This window comes from Prionailurus viverrinus, chromosome A1 (assembly GCF_022837055.1).
Source record: "Prionailurus viverrinus isolate Anna chromosome A1, UM_Priviv_1.0, whole genome shotgun sequence".
Classification (NCBI taxonomy): Eukaryota; Metazoa; Chordata; class Mammalia; order Carnivora; family Felidae; genus Prionailurus; species Prionailurus viverrinus.
This window is the reverse complement of record NC_062561.1, coordinates 178,634,824-178,653,691: the sequence shown is the minus strand read 5'-3', so window position 1 is coordinate 178,653,691 and position 18,868 is coordinate 178,634,824.

Sequence of the window (18,868 nt, the reverse complement as noted above, 5' to 3'; positions counted from 1 at the left end):
CTCTGCAACACTTTTGCTCTCTCTTCTCAGAGTGTGTCTTGTTCGATAATGTTAGGGATAATTAAGACCAAACATGTAGAATCAGCCAGGCTCCAAGGGGGAAAGGATGCCACAAGTCAGGAAGGTTGGGATTTTGGCCCTGTGGTGTCCTACTGCCTGACCTTGGCCGAGCAGGTTCACCAAAGCATGCCTTCCTTTTCCCCTCTGAAAAACCAGGATAGCTGCAGCTCTCCCGCAAGTTGATGTGAAAAGGGAATGAGGTGAAAAGCATACAGTACATGCTTGCTTAGACTTCCCAGCATGTGCCCCAGCCCAGAGTTCACAGCTTTGCTCCTTATGGGACAGGAATGGCTCTACACGTTGTCCTTCCACTTCTGCAGGTATACCGGCTGCTTCTCTTCCCTCCTCCTCCCAAATAACTCTCCTATAGGAGAGGAAGCCACCCCAAGCTGTCTGTGCTCAGGGCGAATGTCCAGGGTGGAGAGGAAGGGCATATGAATGAATTGGAATCTTATTCTTGTGAGAGACAGATGCCCAGTTTAGACCACAGTATTCATCTCCTCAAGGACATCCCCTCCCCTAACCCCACAGTTTCTCATTGTGCCTTGCAATCCACGGACAGTTCATTGGCACATTAAATAATGGTGCATAGGGGCACCTGAGTGGCTCGTCGGTTGTCAGACTTTGGCTCAGGTCATGATCTCACAGTTCGTGGGTTTGAGCCCCGCGATGGGCTCTGTGCTGACAGCTCAGCGCCTGGAGCCTGCTTTGGATTCTGTGTCTCCCTCTCTCTCTCTCTCTCTCTGCCCCTCCCCACTCACACTCTGTCTCTCTCCCACTCTCAAAAATAAATAAAACATTAAAAAAAATAAAAAAATAATAATGGTGCATCTATGATCCACAGCACGTCAGATTCTATGCAACATGGCAGCTGAGGCAACCAAGGGGATCCATTGGCTCATGTAACTAAGCCACGGAAAGGAGTGATCATCAGCAGATGAAGGAGATGGGCGGGTGGACTTCAAGACCTGGGAATACATTCTCTCTCTCCCCTCACCTTGACCTCCCTATGTTGTCTTGGCTTCATCCCCTCACGTCAGCAACCCCACAAAGCTGGGGGCATGGCCCATACAGTCCCCATCTTACAGAAGAGACAGCTCTTCCCTGCCTGGCTGGGTCACGAGCCAGGTGCTGGCTGGGTCACGAGCCCTTGCCGGGCCAACCACTTCTGGGCCTTGGCCATGATACCCCTGTGGCTGGGAAAGTGGGGTTCTCTGAGCGCCAGCCTCCCCCAGACCCACAGGGCTGAAATAGAGGAAGAGAGCTATTCTTCTGGGTAGGTCACACAAGAAGAGTCCACTGTCTTCAGGACTGGATCCACACGCTTCATGGCGACCAGGAGCCTGGTCCAAGAGCTTCTGGTTTTTGTTCCTCGCTAAGTCAAAGGAACGTGGTCACTTCTGCTTTCGAACTCACTAGCTATCATTGTACTGTTACTTCTCACTATGGCCCCAGTTCAGACTACACGCTTACGGAGGCCAAGCATGCTTCCTCCATTTCTTTTGAGATCGAGATCTTCTACTGCAATAGGTAGTCACTAAATTATTCTAGGAATTACTGATAGCAAATATTTATGGAGAACTGGTAATGGGTCAGGCACAATTCTAAGTGTATTGACTATTTGTATTAGTCATTCTCAAACCACCCCATGAGGTAGATACTGCGATTATCCCCATTGTACAGAGCAGATAACTGAGGCACAGGGAAGCGGAGTAAACATCAGAGTAAATAAGTTAGGAGAGCCAGAATTCACCAGCAGGCAGCTGGGCTTCAACATCCACATTCTCTACCACCACAACTCTTGGGGTAGGACTGAGTTTGTCCATCGAATCCCACTGAGCAGAGGCTTGTGAAGACATATCCTAGAGCCCCAGCTCCTGCTACCATCCAAATGGCTGGTCTGGGTTCTGGGACAGCATGAAGTTGGAGTCCTCACAGATTTTATTTTAATCTTTGATCATAACAGTTACCATTTGTTGGCACTGGTCTAAGAGCTTACATTACATGATCTCATTTTTTCTTCTAGACAACTCATTTTGAAGCTGAAGAGTCAGAGGTTCAGAGAGGGTAAGTAACTTGCTTAGAGACACACAGCTAGGGAAGCGGGGAGCCAAGGTTTTAACCTAGAATGGCCTGACTCCAACACCCAAACTCCTAACCATGCTCCTCTCTGCCCCAATCCGAGTGTGGGGTGAGGGTGTGCAAACTGGTCAAAAAGAGCCTTGGGAAGTTAGACTTTCCTCCTCTGGCCCACATTTCCATGCCCATTTCTGCCCTGAGAACTGCCATGGCCTCAGGGGCAGGGCTGGGAGGGGCTGCTCACTTCCTCCCGTGCTCCTACACCTGTCCCAGAGCTGAGTCTCCAAATGTCCGGAACAATGTCACCGCAATTTCAGGTAGCTGTGGCTGTGGCTGTTCCCAAGCCCGAGCTGCACCACTCCCGGGATTATCCATGATTTTCATAGGACTGCCTCCACTGGACCAACAACATGTAGTAATAATCATAGCTAGCACTTATTAAATGCCTAGAATTGGCAGGACCCAGTGCTAAGGGTAGTGGAAACTTCCTCCCTCATTCTTCCTAATGACCCTTTATAATGAGTGTTCAGGAAATTGAGACTAGAAAGGAGGCAGAGTAAGGAATGCGGCCAACGCTGTGCAGTCATCAGGTGGCCGAGTTGGAACTCGAACCTGGGTCTGATGGACTTCAAAGTCCATGACTTTAATGCCAACTTTAGGCTGTATCTTAGCCTCTGCCAAGACAACAGAGCTCAAGAAGGCATAGCCTTTGCTCCCAGGAAGCTCAGAGTTCAGTAGCTCACATATGTGATTGAACAAATTGCAGTTGGGTGAATGCATGAGGAACGACACATGTGTGTGCCCTGGGGTTGCCAGGGGGAGAGAGTGTTGTCCTGGATGAGATACTCTCCATGACTCGATGGCAAGTGACGGGAGTCCAACTCAAACTGGCTTAAGAGGAGAAGAGGCAGGGGTGGGGCAGAGACTGACTGGCTCATGTTTCCCCAAAGTTCAGGGAATTGGCTTCAAGCATGGTTTGATCCAGGAACTGAAGGTTAAGAGGAATCTCTTTGCAGCTTTGAGCTGTGCTTTCAGCCATGTTGACTTTAATTTCAAGAAGGGTCCCTGACAGGCGAGATGTCCCCCAGAGAGAGGTTACCTGCTCCTTAGTCTACAAAGCCAAGGTGGTTAGCAATCCCAGTGAAAAGAGAATCTCTGTTTACTTTTAACTTCAGCCAAATGCCCAGGATGGAGCGTCATTGGATTTGCTCAGGTCCCACGTAACTTTCTCTGGTCTCAATCACCGTGGCCAGAGAGGTGAGGCCATTGGTCAGCTATTGGCCAGGTCTGGGTTCCCTGCTTATTCCTGAGATTGCACATGAGGGTGCTGGCGCTAGGAGAAGGAAGGGGTGGGAATGCTGGGAGGGCAGAGACAGTCAGCGCCCACCCAAGACAAGGTGGGTGAGGGAGACTTTGCAGAAGACGACCCCGGGAGGTTGGTTCTGAGGGACAAACAGAAGCGTGCCGGGCACAGCTGGGGCTGAGCAGAAGGGCGTTTCCTATCAGAGGGAACAGCCTGTGCCTGGCCATGGAAGTGTGAACTAATTGTTTGGCACCGCTGGAGGCCAGAGCATACGTAGGAGAGGAGTGTCAGATGTGGCTGGAGAGGGGACAGGCAAGGGACTACAGGCCTGGGGCCCATGCTCAGCAGTTTGAACTTACTCCTGCAGGGACCCCAGGGAGGTAGAGCCTGCGGGTCAGGGCCAAGGACTCTGGGCTGGACCTCCTGTCCTGTTCCTTCCTCTCTGGGTGACTCTGTTTCTCTGATTCTCAGCTTCCCCATCTGTGAAATGGGGAGGGTATGGTACAACCTTCAAAGAATCTAAGTGAGGCTAAAGGGAGGCCGATCCATGATAAGCAGAGAGACTGTATACAGTAAGTACTGACCCACAAAGACCATTACTTTGGACAGTTTAAGCACCAGGGGGACATGCTCTGAGCTACACACTAGAAAGTTCCTTCTGGGGTAGGGTGGAAGATAGAAGCCAAGAGGCCCACCGAATATGATGGTTCAGGTCCTGGTGAGAGAGAAAAAGAACTGTTGTGTGCAGAGGGAGAACACAGGGCTGATGGGCGAGGGCTCATGAAGAAAAATTTCCACGGCGTTTGGCAAAAGCCTGGATGTGGGGAGAAGGAAGAATGCAGGATAAAAACAAACAGGAAGACAAAAATCTATCTTTGATTTGGGATCCCGTAACTTTTCACTTTTGAACAAATAAATCTTCTCAGATAAAATCCAACCAATTCCCCTAGATTTTTTTTTCTTTTCCTCTTCAAATATCTCAAAAAAACAAACATCCCTAGACCGTTTTATTCCCAGTTTTGAAATCTTAGAGTTTTGTTTTGAGCCTGAACATGCTTTGAACGCTCCACCTGATCCCTGATGGCCTCACCTGAGAAGTTCGCCCAGTTTTCTAGGCCGTGGGTTCTTTGTGGGGCGAAACAGGCTTGTTCAGGTGGACGTACAACCCACTACTCACCACGATGAGTCTAAATCTCAAACAAGCTTTCCGGACTCAAGTTCTAATGAATTCTCACCCAAAATAAATTAAAAAGGGGCAGAGGAGAAGGAGGTGGAAGAAAAAGCAGCAGCCGCCATCGCAAATTCAAAAGAAAACAGAAATTTGACCAGAAAAGCCCCTCAGCCACTTAACAAAATCTTTCACAAGAGCTATTTGATGTCTAAGTGTAAATAATAATGAAGCTGAGACTTTGTACTAAACTTTGTCATTTCAAAGCCATTTTTACAATCATTAGTTAATCAGCAAATGAATCAAAAACATATGGATCATATTTCACTGGAATCACATGACTTTAAATCAGAGGAAAATGGCTGTAGGGAAAACAAACAATAAAAAGGCTTTTTTTCTTTTCTTTTTTTTTTTTTTTACTTTTTAAATTTTTGGTTTTGTTAAGGCCCAGCGCTTGATAACTGGATGAAATGAAGTTGGACACAGATAGGATCAGGTTGCTCATTGAGTTTAATGAGAATATAAACCCCAGATTTCCATTACGGCACCCAAGCATCCCTGGATGGAAACGCTGGAGGGAAGGAAGGAATAAACAGTATATTTACCTGTCCCTGTACCCAATAAATCTCAGCGAGAATTTCCCTGGGGAACCAGCTGCTGGGTACAACAAACCGAATGCACCGTGGACACTCTGTCGAATCGCAGTGGACGTTTCTGGAGAACTTTGAGGCTTGTGGCCTCTCAGTACCTCACGCTCTGCTGGCCAGGTGTGGGCAATTCCTCAGGCACGTGAGGCCTGGTGATTAATAACAAAACTTGGGGCACCTGGGTGGTTCAGTCTGTTAAGCGTCCAACTCTGGCTCGGGTCGTGATCTCACGGTTGGTGGGTTCGAGCCCCGCATCGTGGGCTCTGTGCTGACAGCTCGGAGCCTGGAGCCTGCTTTAGATTCTGTGTCTCCCTCTCTCTCTGCCCCTCCCCTGCTCATGCTCTGTCTCTCTCTGTCTCAAAACTAAATAAATAACCAGTTTTTTTAAAAGGTATACAAATATTAACAATAATAGTTGTTGAAGCCCATTGAACCGCTACTATGTGTTGGGCACTCTTCAAATACCTGACATTCAATAACTCCTTTAATCTCATGCTGACTCTATGTCCTATTTTCTCCTTTATGTAAACAGGATGGGGAGGGGGGTGGAGGATGTTCCAGTAAGTTATCCAAGATTACCAGTAGTTACAGGGTGAAATGCATCTTCAAACTCAGGCACCTGCACCCTCAACCACTAAGCTGAACCTCCACCTCAGGCACGGGGGGAGGTCCAAGGTGCCTCCCTCTCCTTATCAGCCAGCACCCACGGGGAGGCTTAAAGCATGTCTTTGCAGGGTCCCCCAGGGTTGTGGTATGCTTGCATTTCTCCCAAAGATGTGATCTCAGAAAAGAGCAACTTCAAAGCCAAACCTGCCATCCACTTGGTCCCTCTGGGCCCGGAGAGTAAGTTCCCCAACGGTCTTGACTTCCTCTTCCCATACCCAGGCTGACAGAGCAGACAGCCCTTCATGGGGGTAGGGGATGCCAGGGGCCTGCACACACTTCCCCAAGAAAGCATCTTCCCCAAGAAAGCTGTTCAAAGATAGGGTTTTCCAGGGCAAGAAAGGGGCTGAGCTACAAGGAGGATGAGAGAAGAGGCATCCAGACTGCCTTTTGCATGTCGCCCACTCCTCCCTCACTCCGCTCCAGTGACACCCACTCCCCTTATGTCCCTCTAAAGCACCAAGCTCTTTCCCGCCTCCCAGGCTTTGCCAGTGCTGATCCCTCAACCTGGACGGCCTTTCCCAAGGCCTCCAGCCCTCAGCTTCAATGCCTCCCTCTCCAGACACCTTCTGACCACACGGTCCAAGTAGGCCCCTCTACTTTCTCAATTGGCTTTCTCCCTTCAGTGTCTTACCCCAGCTTGTAACTGCACTTGCGTTTGCTCACTGACATGTGGATTCTCGCTCCCCATCTCATCTGTGCCCTCCAGGAAACCTTGTGGAGAGTAGCCAACAAAACAGGATCTAGTCCCGAGCCCTGTAACTGAACCTGGACCACACAGCATGTGCTCAAGAAATATTTAATTGAACAAGAACTATCAGTCAGATTCTGATCTAGGATTGGAGCTCTGGATTCTCTAGATCGGAGAATCTTCTCTCCTTCATTGTCTGTTGCTGGGACTCTACACTCCGCGGGAGCTAGACTCAACTTGATTTCCTTTTACTGTAATTTGACAAACTCATGGAGCTGGGAACCTGGAAGTACCAGTTACTGCCTTCCAGGAGCTGTGAGTCCAGGGCAAGAGACCAACTCCAGTTTCTCCCAGATTGAGCTTGACATCCAGGGAGACTGCCAGTGGAGTTAGGGCAGGTGACCATGACATTCCCAGGCAGAGAGGCAGAAGAGGCAAAGGGTGGGAGAGATGGGGGCATATTTGGGGAACTTCCCATGGTTTGCCATTACTGGCATGGAAAAGGTGGCAGAGGACAAGGCTGGAGAGCCAGGCCACCGCCAGATCCTCAAATGTGTCAGGTTTATGCAGTGGGGACGCCTGAAGGTTTTGCCCCAGAAGTCTGGTCGGGTCCTCCTCTTGGTACAGTGACCAGTGGGGAGGCAGCAAGGACCGGGGCAGGGAGACCAAGAGGTGAGCGAACAGATCTGAGGGCTATTTGGTGGCAGGCCTGACAGGACCGGGCTCTCTGGGGACAAGTTCAGAGAGAGAAAGAAGAAAGTTCCAGAGACTTGGTGGTCCTGCAGAAGCCGTATCGCGAGCATGCATTCCCCTGGCTCCTGCTGCAGACTCTTGCCTGAATAGGCGTTGTCCTCTAGGCCCTGACCTCTCCCCCCACTGGCAGGGCCCCCGCACAGTGCGCAGCTCCGCCCTGCTCCTGGATAGAGTTTCTAGCAGATCCCAGAATATTGAGGTCTTTCAAATTCACCAGCACCCGGAGGCACCCGGCTCTCACCCACGGCAGTAACTCTTCGGTTTCAGGGCTGCAGGAAGGATGATCTACGCTTTGGCAACCACAACTGTCGTTTCCCTCACCACGGAGAACTCCCAATTCACGAGGACCAGTGCGCAGGACTCCACCAGCAGAATATCGCTTCTTGGCTCTCGGGCCAGAGGCAAGATTTAATTTTTAATTTTCAAAAACATAAGTGGTCAGACCATGGCTCAAAAATTGAAACCATCCTCCCAGCAGTTCTGCGTCTCCCACATGGACCTTCCCGACCGCACCGCATGATGTAACTGGGACGGGGCGGCCCTTCACAGCCTCCCAGCTAACAAACCAGCCGAGAGGCAGTTTTCCTTCTAAAAACAATGATAACTTCCCAGCTTCTAATTCTCTAGCCCCTGTGACCTCGAGCGTGGTTCTGAGCTGCTTCAAACCTCAGTTTCCTCATCTGCTCAATGGGAGCATTAGTATAACACCTCACTGAGCTATTGTGAGGAACAAAAGAGATATGCATGTTAACTCTCCAGACCGTGTCCATCATATAGTAGGTATGTAATAGGAAATAGTCTAGATTTCTCTGAGTTATAGACTGAGCCCATGCTTTTACTTTAGAGGACTGAAAATTACATCGATGAAAACTTTGCTGACTCATACTCCCATTGCCTCCCTTCTCTGGCCAGGTCTATGAAAACTTTGAGAAGAGTGGGGAAGCTGGGAAGCTGTGTGATCTTTAGCAAGTCTCTGAACCTTTCTAGGCCTCAGTTTATTCATCTGTAAAATAGGAGCATTAATGACAGTCGACCTCAGGCCGTGTGAATTCAAGGAGTTATGACTTACCCGGCTTTCAGGCAATGTTCCCTGATGGAGGAATAAGCTGTGTGAGGGGTTCAAGGAGGCTGCTCTTGAAAGAGTAAGAGGATTTCCCCTTTTCTCTTTGAAGGAGGAAAGGCGGGGGAGAGCTTGTGCCCTAAAGGACAGAGGTTTCCCTAGCCCATGGAAGAGGTAAGGGGCTTAGCTATTTTCAAAATGTTAGGTTTGGAGACACAAAGAACTGGCCTGTCCAATTCCGAGAAATGAAAGACACATAAGATTTCCAAGGATGGGTACGTGGTGGAGGGTGTGGGCTCCCCAAGCAGCAGACAGGGGCCTCCTGCTCCCGTAAAGGGCCCTGGAGGAGTAGAATCATTCCAGGGAGAATGACACAGACCCTCCGGGCAGGACCAGCTACCTAATTTGCAGGGCCCGGTGCAAAACAAAAATGCAAATCCCTTGTTCCAAAATTATTCAGAATTGCCAGACAGTGACAGAGAGCAGTTAAGCCAAGCATTAGGCCTTCTGAGCATGGGGCTCTGTCCAACTGCACAGGTTAGACCCTCAGGAGGCTGGCCTTGCCTTGCCTTGTCCTCAGAAGCCCAGTGAAGTATCCATAGCCCAGATGGGCACCAAGGGAGTGGATGCGACAAGCAGAGAATCCCTGACAACAGAGTTTGAGGCCTTGGACAAGTAAGGAAGACCAGACGCCCAGCCCTGATTTTTGGTCCACGTAAGGTTTCCAGAATTCTCGTTTAGGGAAAGCAAGCCTGTCCCTACTCTGCACCCCTAAAGAGCTGAGTGCATACGGAGCCAGATTTAAGGTGCCTTAGCAGAATGGAGAAAACGTGACCGTCCTTGTGTCCGAGTTCCGGGCAACAGATGCAACCGGCTAATCGGGCTGAATCTCATTTCGTCCTCGGAACAGTCCTACTGGCTCCACGTCCAGGGCTGTGCAAACACGTGTCGCGTCAGGAATAGTACACTCAAAGCCAGCCCCGCGCTCTTTGCTTTAGCTCGGGGAACCCTCACGACCATGACCCCAAGGGCTAGTTTCGTTTGCAGACGGGGACACAGAGACATAGGGAGGTTAAGTCATCTGCCCGAAGTCCAAGAACCAGTAAGTGGTGGAGCTGAGATCTGGGCCCGGGGATCCTGACCCGAAAGGTCACTGCTTCACAGCTCCAGCAGACTGCCCGCTAAGCCAGAAGGGCTATCTTCTCGAGGCCTCATGATGTGACTTCTCTCCTCTTTCTCTAGCTACTGTCTTTTGCCCTGCATTCCTTGATCTTAGTCCTTATTATACTAGTGTTCTTACCACCGGGGCGCCCGATCCTGTGTGGAAGCTGATGGGGTGATGGCAGTTAAGACAAGTGGTTCCCCTGTGTTGCCTGCTCACTCTTCCTGCAAATCACTGTCCTCAGCCCCTCCCCCGCCCATGAAGGCACGAGAGAGGGTGCACTGGTGTCATGTCACACGTAAGGAAAGTGGGGCTCCAAGAGGGGAAGTTGCTTGGACAACATCACTCAGTGGGGATTGAACCCACGTCTGGGTGACCACAGAGCCAAATTACCAAAGGCAAGGTGTATTTTCTTCAGCAAGTAAGTGTAGCCAGAAAGCACCTGGACTTTTTCACATCATGGAATAGCTGTTCTCTGAGGTCCTACTGCGTGGGACAATCCCTTCTTCCCCCTCTGGCCCCAGCTTCCCCATCTGTAAAATGGGAAGCATGAAAGAAAGCCGCTTAACAAGAGCACATGTCCAATGGTCCAACTTCCCAGTTCAAACTCCAGCACGGCAGGCTGTATGACTTTGGGCAATTAATTTAACCTCTCTGTGCCTCAGTTTTCTCATCTGTAAAATGGGGTCGGTGACCATAACTATCTCTAATCTTAGAGCTGTAATGTTAAATGAGATTAAAATATGTAAAGCATTCAGCCCAGAGCCTGAGTAGGCTCTGAGGCACTGAGGCACTGAGTAGGCACTGAGTAAATGTTAGGTTTTCTTGCCAGCATGAAAGATTCTCACTGGGTCCTTCTGTCACCTAGCTACCCCCTCCCACACACACATTCCTGACCCCCAACATCCTGGAGTGGGTCCCCTACGGCCCTGGCATGGTGACCCCACGGGGGTCAGTGCTCCCCCACTCTCACTGCCCCTGTGTGGAAGCAACAGTGGGCAGGGAAGATGACTTCCTGCCCATGAGTCTGGCCAGTGACCCAGGAGCTGGGCGTGAGGTAATGGAAAGCTAGAGCTCACAGCAGGCATGATGGCATAAATTATCACTAGACTGGTCAGAAGCGAGAGTCACTAATGTGTTCTGGACCCCAGTGGCCAAAGAGCCACCAAACAAGAGCCCGGTTCAGGAGGGCCACTTCCTTGTCCTCACCTTGGGAAGAAGAAATAGGAATGGAATCATGCCAGACTAAATGGGCAGAGTGAGCCTCGGCTTTCTCATCTGTCACATTGGTGAGTGTCCCGCCCTCGAGTTTTCAAGATGTTAAGAGGACCTGACCCTGAACTACCAGGTGTTTAGGGTGTGGAGGGGAGACAGAGCTCAGAAAGTGTAACCATGCTATTTATGATTTGGGGACCCTTGAAAACCATGGTAAGGAGTCTGGATTTTGTCCTGAGGACCATGTGGGTCTGTAGAGCATTCAAGCAGGAGAAAGAACCGGTCACATTAGCAACTAGCAGGGCACACCATGGGGTAGAGCAGAGAATGGAGGCAAAGGATCCAGAATGGAGTAAGGTCAGAAAATCACCGGCCCTGGTGTCACCCCCTGACCCGAGGACCACAGCCCCAGGACCTGGCCTCTGATTACCCTTCCAGACCCTTTTCTTCACATATACTGCGAGCACACTGCGTAGTTTCAGCTCCGCCTTGCTCCAGGCTTCCCTCACTTTCTCACGTCTGCCCAGAAAGCTCCTTCTGCTGTTCTTTGCCTAGGTGGTATCATCCACACCACCCTTCCGTTCCAGCTTACAGGTCACTTCCTTCAGAAAACCTTCCTCAATGACTTACCTCTTCCAACTAGGCCAGATGGCCGTGTTCTGTGTTTCCTGGTCACTCTGCCCCACTCCTCTGACCAGGCTCATTGTTTTCCCCTTTAAGAAAGGGTGCAGAACTGGGGCGCCTGGGTGGCTCAGTCCATTAAGCGTCTGACGTCAGCTCAGATCATAATCTTGCCATTCCTGAGTTCGAGCCCCGCCTCAGGCTCTGTGCTGACAGCTCAGACCTGGAGCCTGCTTCAGATTCTGTGTCTCCCTCTCTCTCTCTGCCCCTCCCCGACTCGCTCTTTGTCTCTATGTGTCAAAAATAAATAAACATTTAAAAAATTAAAAAAAAAGAAAGATACAGAACTTGGCATCCCTACCTGATGCCCCAGCGCTCAGCACATGGAGCAGCCCCTGGGCATCCAAGGGCTTCCAGATTGGGGTTCCGAGGCCGCAACGTCTCCTTAGAAAATCCTCAGTCCCACTCACCTCCCACACACTCGAGCTAGATGTCCATCCTCAACCCTCACTCACTGAGTCCCTCCTGGTCTTAGAGACATTGTCTAATGAAGTAGGCACCTGACAACAGTTTTAAGGGAAGTTTTGAAACATTAGGTAGGTGCAGTCGTGTTGTCTTGAGATGGAGAAAAGTGAGTCAGTTCAGGGAACTTCTTCTCTGAGACTGATGTGTCCACTCCCACCCTGTTCGGCCCCTGGCGGATGGAACGGGGTTCCTCCCGGGCTCCTCCTTTTGGACATGCCCGCCCACCCTCCCACTAGACTGGGTCTGACTGAGCTCCCTGTCCGAAGCCTGCCCGGCACACGGCAGGTGCTTCAGCACCTGTTGAATTACCAATTGAATGAATGGCCTGATAAACATAAAACGCAGTAATGAACATTTCAAACTGAATGATGCCCACGGCTGGACTACGGACACAGAGGCCACCTTGGCTCAGTGTGGATGAATCAGAGGGACCCACGTGGGAGCCAGCTCCACCTCCTACAGGGACTGGGATAGGCAATGTCTGCAGATGACAGAGACATGCTTGGGTAAGTTAGGGCTTCATTTCCCGTAGGTCCCTTCCTCCTGAGGAGTAATTACTTTCCTCCTTGATTCCTATCTGAGTGGGTCATACAGTGTCATCCCCCTTGCTGGCCTACTGTAGACACCTGCTAACCCAGGCGGCCCATCCCTGTCTCAAGGAACCCGCAGATCTGCTTTCCTTCGTCTTGTGGGGGAGGTAGGGGAGGTGGGGTGCCCAGGGCTACCTCTTCCCAAAGCTCAGAGTGGAGAGAGGGGGCCCTGAGGCACAGGAGCGAGTTTTTCCATATTAGCAAGGTGATGGGCAATTAAAATCTGTTAACACCTCCCACGAGCCAAACACTTTACATACTCTGTCTCCGACCTCTACACCAGCCTTACAGATGGCTGCTTCCCCCCCTCCCCCATCTTACAGATGAGAAAACTGAGGCAAGGGGGCAAAGTGGCCGGCCCAAGGTAACACACTGAATTGGTGGTGGAGCCGGGGTTCAAATCGGGCTCTCCGTGGCTCCACAGTGTTCCTAGCAACTATCCCTGCCAGTGCCCTGTGCCCCTCTCCTGCGGCCTGGACGCCGAGTTTGGCTTCCACCCGCGCTCGGCTCATGCCGCCCAGTTCTCGCCACCGCTGCCAAGTTCTGGGACCTGATTTGAATTTGGGGTTCTCTCCACTGCAGCCTAACAAAGGTTTTTATTGGAATGCCCCCTCAGATCTGCAGACTTTGAAGATGTTTCAACAATGCAGTCAAAGGCAGGTCTTTGCCACAACAAAAGGCAGAAATATCACCGAGGAGTAAACAGAATTCCTTGGCCTCCTCAGAGCATGTGTCAACATCGTTTTCTTCCCCTTCCCCCTTCTTCTATTTGTTTCTGCAGATTCAGGGCTTGTCGGGGAGGGCGCCTCCCAAGCACTGATGGGGTGGGCCGTGGGCCGCCCCGAACCCAGCAGCTCCGCCTCAGAACAGATGCTGGGGCTTTGGTAAACTGAGAAAGCGTAACTGCTCTGAGCCACTCTCCTGACGGCCACAATTACCCACATGGAAAAGCCATTCCCTGCTCCCAGCCCCCTCGCCCTGCCCCTGGCACACACATGTGGCGTGCACGGCTCCACAAACACGCCTTCCCAGGACGAAAATGTATGTGACATGTACGAAACGGCTTGATTTCAACTGATGGCTGGAGATTAAATGGATCTGAAACGTACATGCTTAAAAACAATTTCGGCGGAAAGCATACCCATTTAATATTGCGTCTCCAAACGAGGCCTCGCTCCCCAGGCAGGCTTGTAACGTGATGAAAACCAGCAGTCAGACCCCACCTGGGACCCCCACTCACCAAGGACACGGTACCCAGGGGCAGGGTGTGTATGTAAGTGTGTGTGAGTGTGTCTGAGTATGAGGATGATGAATGTGTGTGAGTGTGTGTGCAGTCTGTGTGTGTGTGTGTGTGTGTGTGTGTGTGTGTGAAGGGATAGAAGGAGGGGCAAGATGCTGGCCTTCAGTACTGTTTCAAGTCAGCAAATGTTACCTGAGCACCCACCTTGTGTCTGCAGGGGACACAGGGACGCAGGGAGAGAGTGTTGATCACAGGAAAGGAGAGGTCACAGCCTTTCCAAGCTTATAGGCTATTTGAGACACTGAAACCAAGTCAAGGAAATCACCGAAGAGCGAGCCAAGACCATCTTTAAGTGTTGAACTGGAAGGGGAAAAGGAAGTTAACGAATTAAGCATAACCTGGGCATTGCTATGGGATCTTGAAGAGCATCTGAGCTCTGAAACACTTAGTCCTGGGTATGGATTCATTTCTGCCACTTCCTGACCGTGAGACCTTGAGCAAGTCACTTTTCTTTCTTTTTTTTTTAATTTTTTTTTTTAACATTTATTGATTTTTGAGAGAGAGAGAGACAGAGCACGAGTTGGGGAAGGGAGAGAGAGAGAGAGAGGGAGACACAGAATCCGAAGCAGGCTCTGTGCTCTGAGCTGTCAGCCCAGAGCCTGATGTGGGGCTTGAACTCACACAGTATGAGATCGTGACCTGAGTCGAAGTCCAACACTTAATGGACAGAGCCACCCAGGTGCCCCATGCAAGTCACTTTTCTCTGGGCCTCAGTTTTCTTGCTGGTAAAATGGGTATAATAAACTTACTGCATTCATAGAAAGATGAAAAAGAGTGTGCACAAAGCAACTCATTGGGCCCACTGTTTGCCAAGCACTCAATAAATAATAACTTTTACTCATATTACGATATGAATATTATTATCAGATCTGACCCGGGTAGTAGTCATGATTCCCATTTTATTTTTTTTAAGTAGGCCCCATGTCCAACATGGGGCTCAAAGTCACGGCCCTGAGATCAAGAGTCACATCCTCTACCGACTGAGCCAGTCAGGTGCCCCAGTCATTTCCATTTTAGACATGGGAAAACCAAGGCCCAATGGCCTCACAGTCGCATAGTGACAGAACCAGAACCGGAACCCAGAGCCATCTGGCTTCAAAGCCCACCATGTCACCTGGCCCTCTGAGGCTCTGACCCCCAGAAATACTGGTTTCGGAGGTAGGGGGGCCGATACCCGTGCAGTAGGAAGGAGAGGTCCGGCAGAGACAAAGAGCTTTCCTCATGGGAGAGCGTCGTGGACACAGACGCTGAGACAGGAGGTGGCCCTGAAGGAAGGTCCACTCTTTTTCCAGAGTGAGAGGGAGAAGTAGCTCTTCTCTTGCTGAACTTGGTAAAGGCCCTGGGGTTGAGAGGTGATCAAGACACAGCCCTGGTCCCTGTTAAATACCATCTCATCCTGGCCATTTTGTCCCCCTAACCAATGATCACTGAACTTCAGATATTGGCCCCTTCCCAAAAAGAGGAGCTCCAAATCATAATCAGAGGCCATTGTTTTTTCTAATGTCTATAGTCATCCAAACACAGAATTAGCCCCCTTGTGAGGTAGTGAGGTCCCCATCAGTAGCTAGTCTGGGATATTACTATAGAACTGAATCTGTTAGATCATAGGACATGCACCAGTTCGATGACTGGTACAATTTAGTGTGACAAGAGGCTCTGTTTGTTCAACCAAACACCCGGCAAGCATTCATTAAGCACTGCTTGTATGCTATTCACAGGGGATACAGAACTAATATAACATAATCCTTGCCCTTAAGAAGCTCCTGTCCTAGTTTAATTCTCTCAGCCTTACTGATTCTCGGTCTGTTGTAGTTATGGCCTAAGTCTGAGGGACTATGGTTTTAACTTCCTAAGCAAATATATTGAATGTTTGGTATTTACGGTTCTTTTTAAAAAGTCTTTAAAACAAGTCAGTTGAATTGTTTTTACTAGCATACAGCCATGCATGGCTTGACTGCCTTTCTTCTACAGCCGGGGTTTCTCAACATCAGCACTAGTAACATTTGGGGCTGGATAATTCTTTGTTGTAGGAGGCTGTCCTGTGTTAGCAGCATCCCTGGCCTCTACCCACTAGATGCCAGTAACACCCCTCTGCCCACTCGTGACGACCAAAATGTCTCCAGATATTGCCAAATGTCCTCAGTTGGGGACAGTGTCCCCAATCGAGAATGATTGTCGTAAAGGATTATCTCCACTGATACAAGGCCCAAAAGGGGCAATAAGGTAAATAAAGGAAATTCAGGGTCCCTGTACCTCAAGAATTTATAATCCCATAGGGCCTCCACAAACTAACCACATGGAAAATAAAGCCTCACTAAGGACCTCCTATGCGTCAGGCACTGGGCAAAGTGCTGCTGGAGGAGGAGAGAGCCCAAGTTCTAGGTCAGACAGCCCTGATCATCAAATCCCATAGAAAACCTGCAGAGTTTGAATACCAGTGTCCTTCTTAGCAAAAGGTATTACTGTGAGCACTTGAGTGAAATACAGTCAGTACCAAGCACAAAGAAGGTTCAGTGTCCAACTGACGCGGATCGTGCTCTTTTCTCCAACTCTAACCCCACTTTTCCAGACCCTGGGGTCAGCAGCATCAAATGCTGCCTGCGTCCGCCCTCTGCATCCAGACAAAGCGGCAAGGTAATGCAGCCTCACCTTGGGGATCCAGGCAAACAGGTACCTGAGCGTCTCCACGTTGGAACCTCCGGGGTCTGGAGTACACCCACTGTCCTCTCCAGGCTGTCTGTCCATCTTGAATCGACTCACAGGCATTCCAAAAAAAAAAGTTTTCACAAGGCCAGGCTTCGAAAGCATAAAATTAGCTTCAGAAAAGTCCTGAACTTGAGCTAGCATGTTATTGGGCAAATTTTGAGTGCCATTTGCATTCATTTCAAACAGCTCTTGGAGGGGTTCTGGGAAATCTGTTGGGCAGTGATTTTAGATTTCATTAGACACCAGTCACTAGACGCACGGGCATCATAGTGCTCTGTGCACATGGTTCGTAAGCAGCTGAAAACCTGAGATCAAGTGCAAGGAGGACTCCGGCTGCCAAATTTCAGAGCAGGAGGAAAAAAAAAAAGAAATCTGGAATGTGTTTCTACTTACTGTCCATTCCAGTAAAATGAAACGGTCTCTCCTCCAAACATGTGTTACTGCTTAGGCCAGAAACTGTATATATTGGTCTAAATCCAGAATGGTCTATGTGACATATTACTCCATATGACAAAATTACTACAACCTGCATTCTCTGTACAAACGCCTGTTGCAACAGTATAGGATGATAATTTGTTGTACAACAAAAGTACATAATAATTTCATGTCAGTGTGGGCCAGGCCTCGGGATTTTCAAAGGGAAATCTTGGAGGCATGTGGACCAGTACTGAATCTGCACCCCCCTCCCAATTCTTCCACTTCCCCCCGCCCCACATGCTCATATGGTATGTGATCAGGATGGGAGAAAGTGGGGCTTTATTTATAACATACCATATTCCACTTGAAAGTGACAAGAACACACACACACACACACACACACACCTAAAAATAAAGCCAAATGGAAATCTGGTGTTCTCATGCATGAGGCATCAGTGGCCAGAGCTGGTTCACCTACTAAAGGGTAAAGGAAGGTAATGAAGCCAAAAGACAGGAATGTTCATCTTTCAGCACTGAGCTGTTTTGAACCCATCCAGAGCGAAGCCACGTGAATTCCTCAAGACCCCCCAAACCACAGCCTCCTCTTCGGCCCTTGTCTGGGCTAGGGTTTCATTACGAACCCCGGGCCCCATTCCAGTCCTCTCATCTGTCCCTCTAAGCGGCTCCGACAGATCACTCCACAGTACACGGATTCTCGTTGCGATAATGTCTTGGAGAGTAACAACCTGAAATATGATCCAGTCAGAGTGCGTTAACGGTAAAGCATTTCTTTATGACACTTTTCACAAAGCAAGGTTGCAAACCAGGGAGAAATATATAACTAGAAAAATTGAATGCAGAGCATAAAACTACTCAGTTGCTAATACATTTTAGTGTGACACCGTTTTTCCTGATGTGGAAACTTTGATTATAGGAAAACATTAAAACATTCTTTCCCCTTCCTTCCTTCTTCTTTCTTTTCTTTTTCCTTTTCTCTCCTCCCTTTCTCTTTCCTTCCATCTTTCCTTCCATTTTCCCTCCCAACGGTTATGGTTTCAGAGTGGAAAACAAGAGATTTTTCTGGGTAGGCTTCTCAAAGTCTCCTTTCCTGAACCTTCCCCCTTTCCTGGATGTACCTCCAAATGCCACCGATCCGCCCCCAACCCAGAGCACAGCTAAATGTCAAACCTACTGCTCTCCCAGCAAATTAGCTGGGCTCCTCTCAGATACACTTACAATATTCCTATAAAGAAAAAGATCCTATAAAAGCCTTTTATATCTCAATTACATCAAAATCTAACTTAATTTGTCTGTGCTATCAAGGGCCGTGGCTTAAGCTACTGTGGCTTAAGAGAACTAAGTTTTCTCTACAGTCAGCCTGAGCAGCCTGACCTGTCTTCTGGGTTTGGTGACCGTCGAAAATCCATCTTCTTAGAGTTTTTTGGTTCAATAAAACCTGAAACATATTTTGCCTGGCATTTTTCCTCAGGATTTTTAAACCCGTGTGCACTTTATGGCAAATGAGATCCATATGTCCCTGATTCATTGATACTTAAGCCATTAGGATGCTGTTTTGTAAGAACACTTTGATGTCTAAGGGCCGTCGAGCTATTTGGATGGCTTTTTTTTTTCTTCACAAACAGGAAGTTTTCCCTTCTCGGGGAGTACACAAAGTGAGAGACCGGCTCCCCCAGAATGCCGGACAGTGAGCAGGAAGTGGTTCCAGCCCGTCAGGATGTGTTTGTCCTGCTTGGCCACAGGACAGCCCCCAGACCCTGCCCCCAGGGGGTGGAGTGGGAAGGGGTCTTGTGTAAGGAACCTCAGAGCCGGCATTGGGCCTGGCCTGGCGCCTGGGTCATTAATGCCCTGACCACACCCCTGGGACTCAGACCCGTCTCCCAGAGTGGA